Here is a 23,070-nt window from a genome sequence, read left to right as displayed (position 1 = left end):
GGAAAGCATTGGAAGGTATATTTTGACCCAGATAAAATGGTGAGAGCTCTATAATTAGACCATTCTCACACAAACTAGGTCAAAACACTGCCCTAACTTTGAGAAGTGGCTCCAGCCCATAACTTTGTTACCATATAGAGAGCAGTGGTTCTCAAGCAGAGGTACACATACCCCTAGAGGGTACATCAGTTTACCTAGGTATCAGCCTAGTATTAAAAAGGGCTACACAAAATACAAGCAAAGTCAGTACAAACTAAAATTTCAGAGACACAATGACTTGGTTTAACAGCTCTATAAAACTCAAGTATAATATTTATATGTCCATCTACTTATTTTATAATTATGCCGGGAAAATGAGTGTCAGACATTTTTCAGAAGTCGTGTGGTCTGACTCCTTTGTATTTCTATGTCTGATCTTGTAAACGAGTGGTTTTAAATGACTTTGGGGAACCCAAGACAAATGAGATGCCTAAAAGGGGTACAGTAGTCTGGAAATGTTGAGACACACAGATACAGAACAAACTGTCTGTGAAACTTCTCCCTTATGTACCTACACTGCCCTCATCACTGTAGTATTTGAGCATCTCATAAGCTTATAATATGTTTATCCTCACAATATAAGTCCAAAGGAGGAAGGGCAGTGGTGTTATCCCCATTTTACAGATCAGATATCAAGGCACAAAGAAGCTAAAAGACTTGCCCACGATCATAAAGAAAGTCTGCAGTGAAGCAGGGTCAAGTGGAGCAGGAGAAAAGTCTCCCAAGTCTTTATCTGGTGCCCTAATCAGTAAATCTACCTTCATAATGCTATCTCTCCTTAAAAATATCCCTCTGCTAGGATGCCTACAGCCACTGGTTAGACAAATGACAAGCGATGATTCCTGCTCAACTCTGTGCTTTTTACCATTACCTCATCCTCCCAACCTAACCGCAGCCCATCTGACTGTTTTGTTCACTTTTTACATCCTGGTGGTCATTTAGATAGTGAGCTTTCTGGGGCAGGAAATGTCTTTTGTTACACGTCTGTACAGCATCTCATACAACAGGGTGCTGCATCTTGATTAGGGTTCCTACGTGCTATCCCAATAATAATATATACTAACAACGATCCTCACATTTTTTTACCTCAGTGAAATGATAGTGATGTGCATGGATCACCCAGCCTAATCACTAGGTTAGGGGTGCATGCCTGGTAGTGAATGCCTGACAAGCCCCCATAGGAAACAGTCTTTTCTGCTCCTTGGCCATTATCTGTTAGAGAGCATCACCTCCTCCACATCACTTGGCATCACAGAGCCAGGTATGAAGCATTGTGTCTACACTGCACACTGTCTTCATTTATGTTTCACCAGTTCCAAGTCAGTGGAATTTTCCCATTGACTCAATGAACATGGGACTAGTTCCCAAATAATCAGACATAGTTTGCCTTGGCAGAGATGCTGCTATTTGTCACAGTGACACCTTCAGCCTCTGCCAAATCTTCTTCAGCAGCAGCCCACAAGTTGCTACTGGGTTTGTTTTATTTTATTTTTCTCTCCATGGCCATTTTTAGCAGAAACAAATTCAGGTTAAACAGTGGGCCTTTCAGCCAGCAAAAGCTTTTCCTTTTACCACAAAACATTACAGAGAACCTACACATGGCATTAGACATCTTTGAAAGTGGTATTATTAAAACTGGAAAGACAAGTACAGGTCGACCCTCCCTTAATCGGGATGCCCTTGTCCGGCAATATCCATGGTCTAGCACCAACCACGGATTGTTCCCTGGCTTTGTGGTCCAGGTGTTGCCAGGGAAAAGTCATTTAAAGCTATTGTGTTCAAAATGGAGCCTCTTTAGATTCCATCTTGTTTCCCTTCCTCTCCCTGTGTTGCCCTTTTCCCGCCAAAACCTAAGTGCACACAGTCACCTGCTCGGTGCACCCCACACTATTGTGTGCACTCAGCCCAAAACTGTGCACTAGGCACTAAAATGAGCTGCACACCGCTCAGAAACTGTGCACCCCTCCCTACTGGAGTGCTGCACACGGCACCATTTGCTGCACACCACCCTTACCACCCTTCTCCCGCCTTGAAGGGCTTATAAGCCCTGACCAAAGAAGGGTTCGGGTTCGCCATTGTCCGTCTGTATTGTAGCCTGTCAGTCACTGTCTGCTGTCCCAAGTCCTGTCAGTGTCTGTTCGTCTCCCGTAGTGATCCATTTTAGTTGTGGGTTCTGGTATAAGGATTTGTTCGAGTGTGGGAGAGAGAGCCTCGCGAGTGTGGGAACGCCCCACTCAAGGATTATTGGCTTCTGCCACATGGACTTGAACTCAGTTACCATCATCCTTGCCCGCTGGATTGGACTGGAAGCCGAAGGGCTACCAAGCGCCGATCCCAGAGGGAATCTACCCGACTCACTGGAGGCAGAGATCCACCTGCAGGAGGGCTGTTCAACAGGACTACCTTTCCCTGTCAGCGAGGGACTCCCTGCTGTCCTCCCCTAAGGCTTTACACTAGCCACAGGGTAGAAGGTCGCAGGCATCAATCGCCATCTGCCTCTGATTTGTAAAGTATATTCCCCTTTGTTGTATCCGGGGCTTATCTATCTTCTTTTCTTCTGGGATAGGGTGGGTTTACACTGTTGTTGGTGGTGTATGTTCTACTGTTCAAAATATATGGTTTGGCCCTAAACATTGGTCTAGCCTGATTTGTGGTTACCCAATCCAACGGTGATCAGATACGTAACACCAGGCCGAATCTGGCTTCTGGGAGGGGGACACCCGGCTTTAGGCCGTGGGCTTAGTCATTGCCATTAGCTTTAGCTCCCACAATAATTGCTTACCTCAGTTCCCCAGGTAACACAGGAACAGAGAGGTCTGGTGGCGGGGCAAAAGCACCACAGAAGGCACCGGCGACACAGCAGAGAGCACCAGTGTGGGGGAGAGAGGGTGCAGACGGGCGGCACAGTGGGGAGTTCTGGCCCCAGCGGTGGCCAAGGAGCTCTGGCCCCTGTCCAAGAGGCAGCCAGGGAGCTCGGGCCCCAGATGCAGAGCTCCGGTCCCAGCCATGGAGTCAGGCAGCTGCGGAGCTCTGCCCCAGCTTCAGAATTCCAGCCGTGGCATTCCAGCCCCAGCAGCAGCAAGGTGAGTGGCATCTACAGAGCCCTGGAGGGCTGGAGCAGCAGCAGGGCCAGGCTGGAGCCCTAATCTGGTGGCAGCCCAGGTCAGAAGAGGCAGCAAATCCCCTCGTTTGGGACCAGTCAGCGAGGTCCAACCTGTAATGGTCAGTAAAGCAGAGACCAGCAGGGGCAGGGAACCTAACGCCCAGGAACTGGATGTACTCCCCTCACCCACCTTCAGCCCCTGCTTGTGTGGATCCGTCTCCCGAGGCTCAGGGCTCCCCCTTAGCATCAGCGCGCCAATTTCCCACTCCCTCGACATTACACTAGGAGCTGGAGCGCACGAAGTCTACTAGCCTGCCCCTCCCCCAAACAAGGCTCTGATGTGCAAGGGAAATGTAGGGGAGTCTCTTTCTCCTTCGTGAGGAGCCATGTCAGTGAGGGGTGTTTTGGGTGGAGGATTTTTTGCAGCCTCCAACTGATTTTTCTCTGGGTCAGCAGCCCCCGACCCAAAAAAGGTTCCTCATCCCTGCTCTAGAGCCTACTCCAATGCCCACTGAAGTCAATGGAAAGACAGCAGTACATATTACACAACAGAGAGTGGGTGTCGCCACCCTTGTATATAAGAATCCTATCTAAGTGCTTTAAATCCATCCTATTAAACTCAATACTTATCTCCATTACAGAATTCTGTAGGATGGTTTAAAATCCTGTCAAAAGCTTATTGTTTGCTATTTAAATTCTCTGTGTGTTTTAGAGTCATTTCTAAAGAACCTCTTTATATTTCTTCAGAAGCCCAGTGGTTTCCTCCCTATTCTATACACCTTTTCCTATAGGGTACAATGGTTTCCTAAGCAGCACGTTTTGGATGAAGTTCCTAGGATCATCTACATCAGTATTGTACATGACAACTCCAAGAACTTTGGTGGCGTTATTCCCAGTTTAGAGTGGCAAAAGTGACGTATCAGAGTCTCCATGATGAGTGACCCTTGGTGCATTTTTCAGTGCTTGGCAGCAGCTGCACGTTAACACTAAAAGGTATCAGAATTCCCACTATAAGTTGCACCTCCTAAAACTAGAATTCTCTGGTCTGCCAACATCCATGGTCCAGCAGGATCACGGATATTCCTGGATCAGAGAACCCCGGTAGCCTAGTGGCAGGAGGGAAATCCAAGAAGGGCTGGGCTGAAGCAGCAGGACTGGGGCTGGCGGCAGCCCCCAGCAGTCCCTGACAACCTGCAGCACTGGGACGGGGTCGAGGCAGCCCCCAGCAACACGGGATCAGGCCAGCGACAACCTGTGGCAGAGGGACCAGGGCTGGGGCCGGAGACTTGGACAGCCCGTAGAAGCGGGGCCAGAGACTGCAGGCTGCCCCTGGCAGCCCGACCAGGGCCAAAACCAGCCCGTCCAGCAGGCAGTCCAGCCAAAATAGCAGCAGTGGGATCAGCAACCCTGCAGGCAGGGGCTGGAGGTAGTTCCCCCGCCTCTCCCCTTGGGCTGGGGGCTCTGGCAGGGAAGCTTCTCTAGTCCGGCAAATTCCCTGGCTCAGGCCCGGTCAGGTCCCGAGGGTGCCGGATAAGAGATATCCAACCTGAACTACCTGATTATGTCTGCTTCAAGCCAGGGGCTGTTTCTTCACAAGGTCCCTGCTCTCCTTCAGGACCTGATCCTGCTAGATGCTGAGCACTTCTGAGAGCTTGGACTCCCACATGGAGTGGAAGATGCTGGGCATCTCTCAGTATCTTCCTAGGCTGGTCCCTACATGAATGCTAGGATCCACTCAGGTAAACTTAGGGATTTCCCCCTCATTCATAAGCATAGTGGTACAGAGGTATGTACCGCACTACCCAGGGCCATAATCAGGGTTGGGGGTCCCAACGCACTGCGCATGGTACCAACATAGACAAGGGACAAACCTTGAACTAAGGGCTTGCCATTTGGAGCCACAAACGGATGAGAGGTATAGGGCTGGCCTTACCATGAGGCAAACTAAGGTGGCTGCCTCAAGTGCCAGACTGTGGGGGCGCGACACTAGGACCCAGAGTGTAGAAAATTGTGTCTGCTGCTGGTGCATATGTATTCTCTCTGATCTAGATGCACAGAGATAGTGGAGTGCCATGACAGAAGTAGAACAGGAAGGAGGCAGAATTGAGACCTTTCAAAGTTTTGGCCCAAGCGAGGGGGCATCATTTGAGCTCCCCACCTCAGGTGCCAAAATGTTGTGGGCCAGCCCTGGAGAGGTAGAGAATGGGGTTGCAGAATGGTGCATCTTTGTTAGTTACCTGGACTTTGGGCAGTGCGGAGAGGTGATTTTTAGTGGGGGGAGGGATAGAGGTAGGAAATAAGGGAGTAGGAAAAGGGAAGAAGAGGGAGAGTCATTTCACAGAACCCCAAAGACTGGATTCACTGAGCTACAAGCTCTGCTTGGGTCCCTCTGAGCACAATACGGAAATGGCTGTCTGGTGCTGGCTACCATGGAGCCTACTTTTCTCCCTGCCTGTTTGTGCCATGTGTCTGGCCTTTTTCTGCTCACAGCCGTGGTTAGGGATCCTGTTCTTAGACCAGAAAAGGAAGTCATCTCTGGTCCAGGAATGGGAAGCAGCCACACATTTGTGTTTACAGGAATACTGGGTTTTCAGCTTTGTTCAGCCTCACATTGGCCTTAATAAAAAGTCTCAGGCACAGATCTCTGTAGCTGGCAAATTATGGCAACAAAATTCCCAAATGAATATTCTAGCCCCTAGCAAGGAAACCACTCAATTTTGCAGCTAACTCAAAACAAGCTATAAAAATAAAATTAGGGAATTAATTATTTAACTTGCAATTAGACTGTGTCTTTGAAGAGACATTGATTCTTCTCAGTGTTCCCTGTAAACTAAGCTCTTAGGTTGCCACCCAGGAGAGATTCAAATGCCACCTAGCTGATTAGAAGAGCGCCCACAGCCTCCAGCACATGTTTATTGGTGGTGTACATCTGCACATGCTTTGGTGCACATAAAATTTATTCCACAAATAGATGGAAAATATTACTCTGTTTTATACTAATGAACTGCTAGGAAAATCATATGAATAAATGCCCAACCCTGATATGGATGCACAGGGGAGTATGAGGGAATTAAATCACCCCTTCCTCTAGATGGATTCCCCACATGTTGGCTTAGACACGGAGGCAGAGCAAAAGCTGCATGTAAAATATGCTTCTCCACAAATAAAAGTAGGATAAGTAATCACTCCCTTTTTAAAAAAGGTGGCACAGATTACCACCTTAGAGCAGAGAGGAGCAGGGAACAAACCATGGCTCTTCTATTCTAAGGGCTGGTCTACACTAAATCTGTAAGTCAATCTAAGATATGCTACTTCAATTATATAACGGAAGTAGACATAACTTAGGTCAACTTAGTGCAGCTAAGGAGATACCTATGTCAACAGGAGACACTCTACTGCCAAATTACTTTCCTCCTCTTGGGGAAGTGGAATACAGACATGGACGGAAGAGTGCTCTGCTAGCAACTTAACTTGTCTTCACAAGACCTGCTAAATCAACACCGTTGCATCAATTACAGCTGTGCCAATTTAGCTGTACATATAGAAAAGCCCTCTGTCTAGCCTTGATTAAAGCTTCCACCAGTACATGTTGTCTCCTTTATACATGGGTGGGGGGAATAACACTGGGAAGTTAAAGCCTGACATGCAAAAGTAGAGTGACTATGTAAAAAAGGCAATGTTCACTTCTGTCTGGAGCATATATGAGCTGGAAACAGGTGGGAGAAAGAAACACGAGGCCCCATGATGGTCTCTCTACAGTCCCTTCATGGACTATGACGTACCTGAAGTCAAAATGAGGAAAGTGAGAGATAAAACCCAGGCATCCTGACTCCTAATCCCCTGCCCTTACCAATGAAGAGAAAGGGATATATATTTAAATATAACTCTACAATGTTTCAGATGTTGCCAGTATAGCAGTTAATCAAAAGCTCAGAACATCTGTTTTCCTTGTGTGGTATTTTATAACCCTCTCATTGCCAGTAGGTTTAGATCTGTATCAGGAAAGGTCTCTACAGGTATGTCTACACTACAGCGTTATTTCGAAATATCTAATTTAAAAATAGTTCATTCGAAATAGCTTATTTCGAAATAACGCATCTACACACAAAATGCATTTCAAAATAGCATTTTTCTATTTAGAAATAACGTGTCCACACTGAGTGGACATTAAATCGCATTTAAGGCTGGTTGGAGCCAGTTCCAGCAGGGCATCAGGTCAGAAGTTACCTTGTGGCGGGGCACCCTGGGAAGGGCTAGAGGCCCCTATTTCGAAATAAGCGTCTACACAGCGCTTATTTCAAAATAGCAATTTTGAAATTGGTGCTATTCCTCGTGGAATGAGGTTTACCAATTTCAAAATAAGCCCTCTGCTATTTCGAATTAATTTCGAAATAACAAAATGGCTGTGTAGACGATAAGAAAGTTATTTCGAAATAACTGCTGCTATTTCGAAATAACTTTGCTGTGTAGACATACCCTTAGGGATCAAGTTTAAAATACAAACTTTATCCTTATTGGAAGTTTTCCTCTTTTCCTTTGAGTTTCAAGAGTAGCTTTACTGCTTCTGAAGAATGATGAACCAGCCACCATAGAGAACCAACCCTGTCTAGCCACAAGCTGGGCATTACCTAGCCAGCAGCAGCATAGGATCCTCCTCACACTGCTCCACCAGTCCTCATATGGAAAGAGAAGAGAAAGACCAGGGGCGGATATACCAGGGGCGAATATAGGGCAGGGCGAACGGGGCAGCCACCCCAGGCCCCGCGCTTCAGAAAGCCCCGTGCATGCGCCGTGGATGCCGCTGCGCATGCGCGTTGCGTCACTGCGCATGCGCCGTGGCAAAGGGGGGGGGCCCCGCGGAATTATGCTGCCCAGGGCCCCGCAAAACGGTCACCTGCCCCTGAGAAAGACACCTCTAAAGATTGCCAGTTGACTCTCCATATCCATTAAGAACATAAGAATGGCCAGAGTGGGTCAGACCAAAGGCTATCTAGCCCAGTATCCTATCTTCCAGCAGTGGCCAATACCAGGTGCCCCAGAGGGAGTGAATAGAACGGGTGATCATCAAGTTATCCTTCCTCTGTTGCCCTTCCTCTGACAAACAGAGGCTAGGAACACCATTCATACCCATCCTAGCTAATAAGTATTGATGGACCTAAGCTCCATAAATTTCTCTAAGTTCATTCACTCTTTTGCCTCTTCTGCCCAAGACTGAACATCGGTGCTAGTTATTGCCAGCTAACTGGGATGTTGGTTTCATAATGGGACATTAACCACTGGGAAGCTGAACTGGCAACACCAAAGCCAATTCACATAAGCCACTAAAACAGCCCTCCCCCACCATAGAACCTGAGTCACACAATCTACATGTCTTTTGTTAGTGTTTAACTTGGAGTCCAGACCTTCCTCATCTGGTGAAATTTGAAGGTGCTCCAACAGAGCTACAGTGATATAACCAGGTCAGGATCTGGCTTCCTGGGGTGTTGGGTTTTTTTTTAAGACAGCTGAAAGATGAAGAGTAATATCTTGCTGCAAAGAAACACAGCCTGCTCCAGGCTGAGATAGATGCATAGGCTGTAAGGTCAGAAGAAACTGTGATAATCTAGTCTGACCTTCTGTACACTGCAGGCCACAGAACAGTGGTGGTTAATAATTTTTGCAGGGGGGCCACTCCAAGAATTTTGGAAAGTGGCCAGAGGGTGCACTTTTCTACTCTATTAGCAGAGGGGGGTATAGAATCTAAAAAAGCTTGGGTGCAGGAGGGGTCTGCAGCTGCCCTTTTATCGCAGTCAGCTGTGCCCTAATTAGCTGCCTGCCACTCAGCCTCCCTAGACTGGTTTGAACCCTTGTAGGGTTAGTGTGGCTGTGACAGGGCGCCTGCCCTGCACTGGCCCTTTAATACCAGGACTCCGGCCCGGAGCCGGGGCTAGCAGAGAGGAGGCCAGCGGGAGCTAGTTAGGGCTAGAGAGGGCCCAGCTGGCAAAGACCCAGGACTGCACGAATGGCTGGGAGAAGCCAGCTGAACCTATTAGGGCGTGGGAGAGCCCAGCTGGCTAAGATCCAGGACTACCCGAGTGGCTGGGGGGGCAGCCAGCTGAACCCATTAGGGCGAGTATGAGCACAGCTGGCTCGTATATATAGAGAAGCCCAGGTTGCTCAAGAGGGAGGAGAGAGGCCAGTGAGGGGCTGGCTGTGGAGGAAGCAGGAGCTCCCAGGAGGGAGACCCGCTGGGGCTAGCCAGCTAGAGCTGGGAGAGGGCCAGCTAAGGCTACCCTGATGAGGGGCCGGAGGAAAGGCCCGGGCGTGGAGACAGGTCGCAGCCTGGCTTAGGTAAGCGGGGCCACGGAGATAAGCCCAAATGCCTATGATGAGCAACCCATACAGACTGTATTCTGCCCTGAGATGGGCTATATGAAGACAGTCAGGGGGCACTGAGGCGCACTGGGGTGTGAACCCCTGACAGTGGCGCAGATACATTTAGGGACTGGGATGGGGCATGACCCTGTACCATTAAATTTTATCCCAGTCCTATTATTCCAGTTTTCAAGTTGGTAGAGATCATCGTGCATTGTCCAGAGGGTTATTCCCAGGCTGCATATACAGCCAGAAAAGTAGTTCCTACTCCCTGCTTGTGACTCCCTGCACAGAGACTACTTCACACCAAACTAGCTATTGCAGGATTTGCTCATATTCTCCTGGGCCTGGCCTGCTGGCTCATTGTGGGTATGTCTAGACTACATGGCTCTGTCACCAGAGCCATGTAGATTAGTTTACTAGACATACCCAAATGAAGCGGCAATTTAAATAAACACCGCTTCATTTAAATTAAAATGACTGCCGCACTGTGCCGATCAGCTGTTTGGCGGCACAGCGTTGTAGTCTGGACGTTCCGCGGTCGACATCAAAGGCATTTGTCAACCTCCCCGGTATGCCTCGTGGGATGAGGTTTACCAGGGAGGTTGACAAATGCCTTTGATGTCGACCGCAGAGCGTCCAAACTACAGCGCTGTGCCGCCAAACAGTTGATCGGCACAGTGTGGCAGCCATTTTAATTTAAATGAAGCATCGATTATTTAAATCGCCGCTTCATTTGGGTATGTCTAGTAAACTAATCTACATGGCCCTGGCAACAGAGCCATGTAGTCTAGATATACCCTGTGATAGGGTCACTCACCTCTCGAGAGCACCTCCATCAGGTGTATGCAGACCTGCATAGAATCATAGAACTGGAAGGGACCTCAAGAGGTCATCGAGTCCAGCCCCCTGCACTCAAGGCAGGACCAAGCTCCGTCTACACCATCCCTGACAGATGACTATCTAACCTGTTCTTAAATATCTCCAGAGAGGGAGATTCCACCACCTCCCTTGGCAATTTATTCCAATATTTGACCACCCTGACAGTTAGGAATTTTTTCCTAATGTCCAATCTAAACCTCCCTTGCTGCACTTTAAGCCCATTACTCCTTGTCCTGTCCTCAGAAACCAAGAGGAACAAATTTTCTCCTTCCTCCTTGTGACACCCTTTTAGATATTTGAAAACCGCTATCATGTCCCCCCTTAAATCTTCTTTTTCCCAAACTAAACAAGCCCAGTTCATGAAGCCTGGCTTCATAGGTCATGTTCTCTAAACCTTTAATCATTCTTGTCGCTCTTCTCTGTACCCTTTCCAATTTCTCCACATCTTTCTTGAAATGTGGCGCCCAGAACTGGACACAGTACTCCAGCTGAGGCCTAACTAGTGCAGAGTAGAGCGGCAGAATGACTTCACGAGTTTTGCTTACAACACACCTGTTGATACAACCTAGAATCATATTTGCTTTTTTTGCAACAGCATCACACTGTTGACTCATATTCAGCTTGTGGTCCACTATGACCCCTAGATCCCTTTCCGCCATGCTCCTTCCTAGACAGTTGCTTCCCATCTTGTATGTATGGAACTGATTGTTCCTTCCTAAGTGGAGCACTTTGCATTTCTCTTTATTAAACTTCATCCTGTTTACCTCTGACCATTTCTCTAACTTGCTAAGGTCATTTTGAATTATGTCCCTATCCTCCAAAGAAGTTGCAACCCCATCCAGTTTGGTATTATCTGCAAACTTAATAAGCGTACTCTCTATCCCAATATCTAAGTCATTGATGAAGATATTGAACAGTACGGGTCCCAAAACAGACCCTTGCGGAACTCCACTTGTTATCCCTTTCCAGCAGGATTTAGCACCGTTAACAACAACTCTCTGACTACGGTTATCCAGCCAATTATGCACCCACCTTATCGTGGCCCTAAGTTATATTTGCCTAGTTTATCAATAAGAATATCATGCGAGACCGTATCAAATGCCTTACTAAAGTCTAGGTATATGACATCCACCGCTTCTCCCTTCTCCACAAGGCTCGTTATCCTATCAAAGAAAGCTATCAGATTAGTTTGGCATGACTTGTTCTTCACAAACCCATGCTGGCTATTCCCTATCACTTTATTACCTTCCAAGTGTTTGCATATGATTTCCTTAATTACCTGCTCCATTATCTTCCCTGGGACAGACGTTAAACTGACCGGTCTGTACTTTCCTGGGTTGTTCTTATTCCCCTTTTTATAGATGGGCACAATATTTGCCCTTTTCCAGTCTTCTGGAATCTCCCCTGTCTGCCATGATTTTTCAAAGATCATAGCTAAAGGCTCAGATACCTCCTCTATCAGCTCCTTGAGTATCCTGGGATGCATTTCATCAGGACCTGGTGACTTGCTGACATCTAACTTTCCTAAGTGATTTTTAACTTGTTCTTTGTGTATCCTATCTTCTAAACTTACCCTCTCTCTGCTTGTATTCACTACGTTAGGCACACCTCCAGACTTCTCGGTGAAGACCGAAACAAAGAAGTCATTGAGCATCTCCACCATTTCCAAGTTTCTTGTTACTGCTTCTCCCTCCTCACTGAGCAGTGGGCCTACCCTGTCCTTGGTCTTCCTCTTGCTTTTAATGTATTTATAAAAGGTCTTCTTGTTTCCCTTTATGCCTGTAGCTAGTTTGATCTCATTTTGTGCCTTTGCCTTTCTAATCTTGCCCCTTCATTCCCGTGTTGCTTGCCTATATTCATCCTTTGTTATTTGTCCTAGTTTCCATTTTTATATGACTTTTTTATTTTGAGATCATGCAAGATCTCCTTGTTAAGCCAAGCTGGTCTTTTGCCATATTTTCTATCTTTCCTACACAGCAGAATTGTTTGCTTTTGGGCCCTTAACAACGTCCCTTTGAAATACTTCCAACTCTCCTCAGTTGTTTTTCCCTTCAGTCTTGCTTCCCATGGGACCTTACCTACAAGTTCTCTGAGCTTATCAAAATCTGCCTTCCTGAAATCCATTACCTCAATTGTGCTGGTCTCCCTTCTACCTTTCCTTAAGATCATGAACTCTATTATTTCATGATCACTGTCCCCCACACTGTCTTCCACTTTCAAGTTCTCAACTAGTTCCTCCCTATTTGTTAAAATCAAATCCAGAACAGCTTCTCCTCTGGTAGCTTTTTAAACCTTCTGAAACAGAAAGTTGTCACCAATGCAGTCCAGAAACTTATTGGATAGCTTGTGCCCCGCATCTTGCTTGCCTTGCTCTCCCGCTCTCCTTTGGGGGTTAACCTTGTCAATCAGGTCTTCTTGGACTCAGCCATCAGGCTAAGCCACACATACTCTATATGCCTGGGTGCACAAACAAACCTCTTCTTGGATCTGAAAGATCCAACAGTCTGGACCTGTGCTCTCAGTCAGGTCTTTAGCCCTGTCTCTGGGCTAGCTTCCAATCTGTCCCTGCCCTATGACCCAGATACTGAATCCTTTAACAATTCTGCGGTGTCTCCAGCTGAGTGACTCCTTTACTTTAGTCTACTTCTAGCGCTTTGACCCTCTGCCAGCGGGGGGAACAGAGACCAACGCATTACTCTGGGTCTGGACTAGCAACTCTACGAATATCAATCCAGCCTGCTTCCTTCAATGATTGTTATTGCTATTCCCTGGGCCACTTCCTACATTGCCCCTCTGCTTTGCCCTTCCCGCAGGGGCTGAAGATCTCACTTGAGCTCCAGCAGCCAGCAAAGAGCACTCTCCTTGTTCCTCTGGTCCCAACCCGCAACTGATCTGCTCAGGCTTTGCAGCACCATTTCATTGGCCTGCTGTGAGCTGATTGGCCTCTTTGGTGCAGCCTCTCTAGGCAGGTTTGGAGGACTCATCTTTACTGTTCCTTTTCTGGGATGGAGGCGTGGTAGGAATGCCAGGCCTCCAGCAGATGTCCGCAAAGGCCCAGTATACCCCCATCACCTATTTCCCCTGCAGAAAAGATTGGGATGGGGAGAGTAGTGAGTGTAACATCCCCCGCCTATCCAGGCCCAGCCAAAGAATTTGTGGGGCCCAAGGCAGCACACTGTGTTTGGCTGAGCTGCACAGCCGCGTGGCTCCCAGTCAGGGCAGTGAGTGAGCGGCCACATGGGTGGGGCCAGGAGCTGGGCAGTGCAGGGCCCTGAATGCACGTGGCCGTGGGGCCCTGAATGCATGGGGCCCAAGGCAACCAGCTCGCTCACCTTGTTCAAAGGCTGGACCTGCTCCTATACAGTCTTTGTCTTTTTAGTTAAGTTTCTCAACATACAGGCTACGTCTACACTGGCCCCTTTTCCGGAAGGGGCATGTTAATTTCACCTATCGTAGTAGGGAAATCCACGGGGGATTTAAATATCCCCCGCGGCATTTAAATAAAAATGTCCGCCGCTTTTTTCCGGCTTTTAAAAAAGCCGGAAAAGAGCGTCTACACTGGCCCCGATCCTCCGGAAAAAGCACCCTTTTCAAAGTAGGAATAAGAGCCTCCAGAAAAGGGTGCTTTTTCCGGAGGATCGGGGCCAGTGTAGACACTCTTTTCCGGCTTTTTTAAAAGCCGGAAAAAAGCGGCGGACATTTTTATTTAAATGCCACGGGGGATATTTAAATCCCCCGCGGATTTCCCTACTACGATAGGTGAAATTAACATGCCCCTTCCGGAAAAGGGGCCAGTGTAGACGTAGCCACAGAGTTCTGTCAAACAAGAGCGAGGTTTCATCAACAAAACAGTAGAGGTGTACGCATAACAGTGCCCCTCCCACTGATTTAACTCTCCTGTTTTGCCAACATCATAAAACCACCTCACAGAGTGGCACAGCGTTTTTTGTGACAAAGTTAAAGCGACACAGTGTCAGTGCAGACATTGCACTTGCTTATGTCAACACAGGCGGCCTTCAGGAAGTGCTTCATAATCCCTATTATGACCACTCTGATGAACGGTTTCTACTCTGTTGCCCTGCAGGCAGGGACACAGGCGTGCCCCCCACCTCCTTGAAAGCCCTAGGAACTTTTGAAATTCCACTTCCCGTTCAATGTGGACAGCTCACATCACATCTTCCCAGAAGACCATGCCAGCTTTCCAAGGCAAAGAAGCTCACGCACAGAGTACACTGGGATTGCTGGATCGTAAGGTCAGTGAGGAGAGGAAGCTGAGCAGACTCAGTGCTGATCCAGCCATAGGCACTTTGACTTTCATCCATGCCATTAGCAGTCTGCTGATAGGAGGGGGCACAAAAGGGACACAGAGCAGAGAGACTCTAAGATCAAGGGGGTGAGGCAGATGTACCAGAAGTAAAGGAAGGCCAATTGTCACTCTTGTGTGGTACTGAACGCATGTCACTTCTACAAGGAGCTGCACACCATCCTCCGTGGTAATCCCAACTCAGCTGCAGAGCACACCAGGAATAATTCGGGAGGGACCGGAGGTAGCAGACAATGGAGTCAACCCCCAGGATGAAGTAGTGGACAAAGAAGTTGAGCAGGAGGAGAATGGAGGACAGGTGACAGGCTCATCCAATGGTGTGGAGAGCCAGGACCCCTTTTTTACTCCAGAGTCTAGCTCTCACATATTTGAATTTGGAGAGGGGAGCTCCAGTAAGTACTCATTTTTCTTTCATAGTACATGGTTATAGGCGACAAAGGCATTCTTTATTTTGTTACATGTGGGAGAAGGGGAATCAAAATTAACAACTCTGGGTACTTTTTTCATCTGCTTTGCATTCCCCTGTTCAGTTATGCAGTGGGGGCCCTGAAGAAAAGTTTATTAATGCACACTGAGATATCCTCGGAATCCTATTTAGAGATCTCTAGGAAACTTTCCTGCAGATGCTCTGCAATCCTCTACCTAAGGATTCACAGACTGGCTTTGTTTCTTCCCCTGTTGCAGGAAACTTTGCTGCACAATTGGTAATTACTTCTGGAGGAACTAAAGCATCTCACAGGTGAGCAGATATAATCCCATTCTGATGCCACACACATGCACCCTTACATCTTCGGTTCCCCTCAGTAGCGTGATTTCAGCTTTGATCACCCTCACCAGTGGAAAGCAATGCCTGTTTTCAGACTAGTGTTCACAGGCATTATTGATCCACTTCTGAAAACATCCAGACCCTTTGCTCTGTCTTGCATCCCTTCCCTCTCTGGGCTGAGCTCCCCATGTTTAGTGCTCTGGCATTGTAGCATGCTTGCTATAGTAAAGCAATAAAAAGGCACATATAGCTTTTATGATTCAAGACTGGACATGCACACGTGATACTAACTCTGTGTTCTGTTTTTGTTGTTTTTGCAGATGTGCCCTTAAGATCCAGCTCCTACATAGCCTGGAGCACCTCTGTCAGATAAGAAGGCAAGGAAGGAGGAATTAGGAAGATATGTTTTATGAATTGCTACAATCACCATATCAGGCCAAGAGTGAGCACAGAGCATGAAGGGAGACAGTAAAATGAAACAAGAAATGGGTAACCAGTGAGAAGGCAGGATCAGGAGCAGAGCACTGCTGTGGCCAGGGTAGAAATGCACTCCTCTGACCACAGCAAGGCCAGAAGAGAGCTGCTGTGGCCCAAGGAAAAGCACACTCTTCCAGCCCCAGTAGGAACTGCAGAGGCCAGGGAAGAGGGGCCTTGTAAGGGTTAATTGCGGAAGAACTTTGTACATGCTAGTTTAGGGGTGGTGAGGCCTGCATTCTTTCCCCCCCTTTCCCTTTCCCCTATATCTGATGAGCCAGAAGCAAGTCTTTGGGAACATACGCCATTTAAGATAAGCATTGTTGCCAGTATAGCAATAACAAGTAAGTATAAGATAAGGGTAAAGGGCAAGAACGCATAAACAATTCTGTTTACTCTAATGTACTGATCACGTAAACAAGGCCAAAGAACAAGTAGAACTAGATCAGAACCAGATCGATAACTAACAGCTAAGCCCTACATCAGCACGTAATGAATAACCCCTGGAAATTTCCAAACTGCAAAACAAGGAAAGAGAACTGTATTTAAGGCTGTACCAAAGCACAGCAATTTGGACCTCACCAATGGGCTTTGGGTACCAGTGCCTCGGAAGCTGAGACAACCTCCCACTTCGTCCACAGCCGACTCGGGATCCCCAGATACCAGAAAGGGATGTAAGATATGTCGCTTCTTTGTTATGTTGCCCTTCTAATTAAGGGGTGCAGCTGTTAGCTGCCAGGAAATAAACTACTTGTGTTTGACAGATACCTGTGTGGCATCCTTTGTACTTTGAAAACCCAGTGTCGGACCTGAGACTTACTCTTGCCGACAACAGGCCTCTCCCGTGGTCATAGCATCTCCATGTGCAGCAGCCCTGAGTCACTGCATAGGGCTTATTAGGCAGCTGTGTGGCCACAGAGTTTGGAGGGAACCTTGGTTGAGCCTCTTTAATAGCCCTAGTGTCTGCCTGCTCAATTCACCTCAATGCACAGCCTCTAGGGAAACTTTTTCCTGTTGGCTTCACAAAAGTTATGCAGAGCACAACAGGCTGCTATGGCCATGGGACTATTTTCCCCATTGAGGTTTCACCTGCCAGAAAGGCAACTCTTCTAAAGTCATTCAGCCCTCACGGAGGCTGTTGTTGAAGTGCTCCTTGCTGCTGTCAAAGTTTCCAATGTAAAGCTTCATGAGCCATGGGAGTAACTGGTAGGCTGGGAGAAGCAGGAAGGGAAAGAGGTAGAGCAGAAGCAGGATCATCTGGCAACTGAGCAGTGGTAGCTGTACCAGGGAAAGATTAGCCTCCAGGGCCCATTATTCCTGCCACTCATGGTGACCTGTATCAATCTGCAATTGCCAGCTTCCACACAATGACAGTTCTCAATTTGGTGTCCTTGCACTGCAGGGCAGGGGTGAGCTCTGCACATAGTTCGAGGGAAGGGACTTAGCCCATATGGAGCTTGGCAGACACTGCTCACCATCCTATACCTGCATCCCACCCATTCTGATCAGGGTCTTCTTCCTCAGACCTCTCTGCCTGGGGAGCTTCTAGTATCCTCTAAGGATGTTAAGTACTGGGTAACTGACTAATCAAATAGTCAATGCATTTTGCATCAACTATTCGATTAGTATATGGGGCACCTCCATTTCTGAAGTGTAGCTACAGCTGTATGGTGGTTGCTACACTTCAAAGGCAAAAGCGCTGGGTAGAGCCTGGAGTCAGCTGGGGACTCCCCCGCTGATCCCGGGCTCCATGTGGCGCTGCCGCTTTGAAATGCCACGACAGCATTTCAAAGTGGCAGCGCTGCACGGAGCCCGGGGCCAGCGGGGGAGTCCCCAGCTGATCCTGGGCTCCTCACAGCACTGCCGCTTTGAAACGCTGCATGCAGCCCGACGCCAGGCTCCCCGTGGCATTTCAAAGTGGCAGCACCGCACGGACCCCAGGATCCAGCTGGTCCTGGGCCCCATGTGGCGCAGCCGCTTTGAAATGCCGCAAAGAACCTGATTTCGGGCTCCCTGCAATGTTTCAAAGTGGCAGTGCCATACAGAGCCCAGGGTCTGCTGGGGAGACCCCAGCTGATCCTGGGCTCCACGCAGAGCTGCCATTTTGAAATGCCACATGCAGCCTGGGGTCATCCCAGAGGCCCTGGGCTGTGCACCACTATTCAAAGCAGCAGCGCCACGTGGAGCCCGGGGTCTGGCCCCAGGCTTCAAGCAACACTACAACTTTGCAGTGCCCCTCTTCCCCCCCACCACCCATTGCTGCCTCTATCTGATAGAGGCATCAAGGGGTGGAAGCGACTAGTCAATTATCCTGTTGACTATCCAATAAGCATTTGCTTATCAGATAGTCGACTAGTCCTTCACATCCCTAGTATCCTCTGTCCTGGTGTCCCAGGATCCATTCTCCCAGACCTCTGTTTCTGCAGGAGGCGGATCAGGACTGTGAGGGTACGTCTAAACTACATGCCTCTGTCGGCAGAGGCATGTAAATTTGTTTGTTCAGCAAAGGCAAATGAAGCCGCGATTTAAATGATCGCGGCTTCATTTACATTTACATGGCTGCCGCGCTGAGCCGACAAACAGCTAATCAGCTGTTTGTCGGCTCGCGCTCTAGTCTGGACGTTCCCCCTGTCGACATCAAAGCCCTTTGTCGGCAGCCCCGGTAAACCTCATTCCACGAGGAATAACGGGGCTGCTGACAAAGGGCTTTGATGTCGACAGGGGGAACGTCCAGACTAGCGCACGAGCCGACAAACAGCTGATCAGCTGTTTGTCGGCTCAGCGCGGCAGCCATGTAAATGAAGCCGCGATCATTTAAATCGCTGACAGAGGCATGTAGTCTAGACACAGCCTGAGAGCCCTGTGCTCCCTTTGTATCCAATCAAAACACTGCTATAGTTCAATCAGCACACCCCACAAATTCTAGGTCCGCAAGCAGAGTTAGCAAAACTATCCTATCCAAAGAGACCATCTTGGTTACAGCAATCTTGCATCTTGTGTGACCCACTCACTAAGTTGCCCATCACTGCCCTACAGTATAATATTTTCACTGGTCTCTGGTTGGTACCTCTCACCCATCCCCCATTTCCTGGTGCAGTTCTTGCTCCAGGAACCTCAGTTGGGTCCTTAGCAAATTATATACACGTTAGAGATGTAAAATCCTGTTTAATGGGTTAACGAGTTAAACGTAATGTTTAACCAGTTAACTAAATTAAATAGGGGTGGGCAGCCTGGACAGAGGCTGCTCTGGCCCAGCTGGAACATCCTCCCCTGTGGTGCACCTGGGCCGGACCTGCTGTGGACAGGGGCTGCTCCAGTCTCCACTGGTTAACCAGAACTAGTAAGTCTCACCCTTAATCAAACCTGTATTAGGGATGTGAATGGTTAACCAGTAAGCCTCACCCCTGGTATGCAAGCACCTTAATGGGTGGGGCTTATTGGTTAACCATTCACATCCCTAATTCAGGTTTGATCTTGACATTTACACCATACAAGCATTGGGCCTGTATCTTTAGTTTCCCAAGGTTGCGTTAGCACATGCTTAACTTCCATCTACGAGAGTCTCATTTTATAAAAGCAGGCCCATGTACTTCTCTGGACAGTTACACAACCTTGCTACTGACCCGGCATTCATTGTGCAAACAAAATTCCTCCAACTGAGGTCAATGGGAGTACTGGTGGCACATGGAATGCAGACCACAATTCCCAACTCATAGCAACAATCATCATCTATCTTATAGCAATCTGCATATTGGAGCCAGCACAAGGTTAATGTAGTCTAGATGTGTAAAAAAATAACACCACCACAAAGAAAGTTAGTGGGCATACAAAACAGCAGATTCCTCAGTATTTAACTCAGCACTCAAAGGATAATACCAGCATGTGCAAAATAGCATCTGTCAGCCAAAGTTCTCAGTGCACTTTACAAACATTAAACAAACCTTCCAGCATTGTGTGTAGCAGGCAAGTATTAGACAATATAACAGGCCGAGGTTTTCAAGTGTTTTATAAGATTGGGCACCTCATTTTTGAGTCCCCACAAAGGGACTGGCTCTCAGAGGTGCTCACTTCAAGAAGTACTTGCTCGTAGTCTCTGAAAATTAGACTCAGATGTAGCATATTTCAAGTTGACTTTGGCAGCAATAACTTTTTTTTAAGTGGTGTCAAGTTTTCTCCACCACTCAGGTTCAAGGGAGACCTTTAACAATGTGTTTAACACAATCTAGAATTCCCAGCACTAGCACAATTCTGAATATCAGGATATTTAGGCAGGAGGAGAAGGAAAGCATAAATATTTTCATTTCACAATGAAAAACAATGTTTCATGTCAAAATGTCAATTCAAGGCAAGGTGTTTTGTTTAATTTCTCCAAAATCAGAAAATTTAATCAAGGCTGACATTTTCACATGAAAAAAATGTTCGGTTTAGTCAAAACTACATTTTCTGACAAACTTTTTTTTTTTTTTGACAGAAAATTTCAACCACCTCTGTAGTAATAAATTATCAGGTTCTTTCCAGCCTCAAATTTATTTTATCTCTCAAAATTTGTCCAGATGGTTTTCACTAAGGACTGGCGACAAGCTGTCATTCTGGTCCCACTGCCATGCTGGAGATGGGGATGCTAGCCAAAGAATTAACATATAGGATGGAGATATAATCAATACAATTTTGGTCACCATAATATGTATTAGATGCATAACCACATTCAACAATATTTAAAGATTTTCTGTAGCATCCAGGGAGATGGCTGCAAATCAGAGCTTTGGCACTATGAATCAAGTCACAGAAATGCCCCGCCTTTTCTGTATTGCATTTGAAAATTGGATCCAATAGGTTTACGGTGTAGGTGTAATATTCTTTTCTGCTTATTTTTCACTTGTAAAAGATAAAACAATTACCCATCCCATGCTCTGGGGTTTTACATGATTTGATGTTCGTAACAAAGTGTTAGAATTAATCTATTCACCCCCATTCCAGCAAGTTAAAATGCTAATGACACACAGACAGTAATAAAATATAACCGCTCCTTCACAAGCATGATAAATAAAAAATACACATAGATATGCGTCCTCATGCAAACACAGATTCATAGAACCTAATGCAGTGAGGAGTAACATGTCAGCCCCTTAAACACATCGTGTAGGAGTGAGGGATTCTAAAGGCAATGCCGGTTGTTTGCCTGTTGGGTGTCAAACAGCTTACTGGACAAAGGAGTCAAAATGTGGAAGACGGATGAAGGGAGAGATGCTAAATCAAATTATCTACTAGCAGTCTGGGCCACATCCCCTTACAAACCAGTACTGCCCACTTTCTGAGCAAGACTACTCCCTGAAACCTCCCCAGTTGGTCTCTATCAAAGTCTACACCCGGCTTTCCCTGAGCTGAATTTAGCTTGCTGTATATTAGGCCTTCAGCCCCATCCTAGATGAGAGAGTTGAAAACACTGCATATTAAAAGGGGAGGGCATTTTTAAAAATAATGGAGTACAAAGGACCCACTCCTAGGTAAACTACTTAGGGATTAACTCCACATACACCATTATATTTAATTTTTACAAAATAATAATTCCCTCATATTGTACTGGGCCTTTGTGTGAAATGTTCTAGTCTGAAACAAAAGTGATATGTTCAGCTAACAAACCCTGGAAAAATCATTGTTTGCAGAAGGAAAACACTGACCAATGCAGAACAATTACAGCACTACCAGGCACCATTAAAATGAAGGATTATGAGCACAGACCATCTGCCTGGAGTTTTTTTTTTTTTTACTGTATAATGCAACAGCAAATGATTGCAAAATTAAACCCAAGAGTGACCTATCCATTTCCACACTGTGCTGCTGTGAACAATTACCATAGAACACTGCAGATGGGTTTAAAAACAAAATGCAAATTAACTTTACGATTTATTAATGATAGTGCAGCAGGATTTGAAATATGCCACCTAAAGCAAACCCTATTCAACATGTAAATAGCATAAAATGAAACAGAAGGATTAAATCAATATTATCGATGTAAGCTGCAGTGTTAACTCGGATTCCTTCCACCATAGAAATACATTATGATGAGTCACTGAGACAGCCTCAGAGAAGTGAGCTACTCTGGATCATCCCATACTACCATGACAGGTGCTTTGAAAATACCATATGCAGACAGATGGTATTAGCACTTCAGTGTGCTCTTGTGACAAAACTAATATAAGTAGTGGCAAAGCCAGAGAATGTAGGACAGGATACGTCCATCCCATTCTTTGGACGGCAGTGAAAGGGTTAACATGTTATCCTGGAGCACAGAAAACACAGCTGTTCAGTCAGTGAAGAAATTACCAGGGAGTTCAGTCATTAGGGAAATGAGGCTGGGCTCAGCTGGAGTTTGTCAGTGAATCCCAAAGGAACTATCAGATGAGCATGCACTTGGGGAAGACTCTCTCTCTGGTCTTGTCTGCCTTAAGAGCTGGTCTTGTCTGCCTTAAGAGCTGCATCCTTCTTGTGGAGACAGGAAAGGAGCTTTTGAAGTCAGCCGCTGATCATGCAGTGCCATAGTCGTTCATTGTGGTATATGAAGGAAGAGGATATGGTCCTAGTCCATCAGAACAAGCTATTGGGCTGCTAGTGAAAGGGGTAACAGAGATCAAGGGAGTATTGCTCTAGGAGAGCATGTGGCAAATGGTTAAAATGGTATTGTTTATTATTAGTTACAGCAGCATGTAGAGGCTCCACCCTGATCAGGAGCCCATTACGGTAGGTGCTGTACACACTAGTAAGAGAGTCCTTCTCCCAGAGCCTACACTTTCTCAGCACAGAGAGACAAAAGGCTGGAGGTGCTGTTCACCCCTATTTCATGGAGCCGGCCAGGGAGGAGTGTGACTCACTGAGGACTGAGGTGAGGGCAAGCAGTTTAACTTGGCACAGAAGCAAGACAGGAAGCCAATGACAGGTGATTGAACTTTGGCTGTGTAGAACTTGGCTCAATTTAATTTAGACATCGTTATTGTGAGGAGCCTTTATTTTCTTTCATTACTGGGCTGCAGAAAGCCCAGTCACTCAGAGATGGTCTTCACTACCGTTTACCTGTCCCATCAAGGGGATGGCAGAGGGACATTGTTACCAACAAAGCCTCAGTTTCTCTCT

General features: G+C 47.0%; 1 protein-coding gene and 1 long non-coding RNA gene across 2 annotated transcripts in view; one reads left to right on the top strand and one right to left on the bottom strand.

Moving 5' to 3' along the window:
• Positions 1-23,070, bottom strand: part of ELAPOR2 (endosome-lysosome associated apoptosis and autophagy regulator family member 2) — a 153,335-nt gene that overhangs the window by 95,538 nt on the left and 34,727 nt on the right. The gene's annotated exons all lie outside the window — the stretch shown is intronic.
• Positions 14,478-16,698, top strand: LOC112544803 (uncharacterized). The gene is made up of 3 exons (XR_003088135.3): positions 14,478-15,094; positions 15,387-15,441; positions 15,789-16,698. It is a non-coding gene; the product is annotated as an uncharacterized LOC112544803 (long non-coding RNA).

This window comes from Pelodiscus sinensis, chromosome 1 (genome assembly GCF_052426305.1).
Source record: "Pelodiscus sinensis isolate ZL-2025 chromosome 1, ASM5242630v1, whole genome shotgun sequence".
Lineage (NCBI taxonomy): Eukaryota > Metazoa > Chordata > Testudines > Trionychidae > Pelodiscus > Pelodiscus sinensis.
Note: the sequence above shows the minus strand (reverse complement) of the source record. Positions and strands in the feature narration are given on the sequence as shown.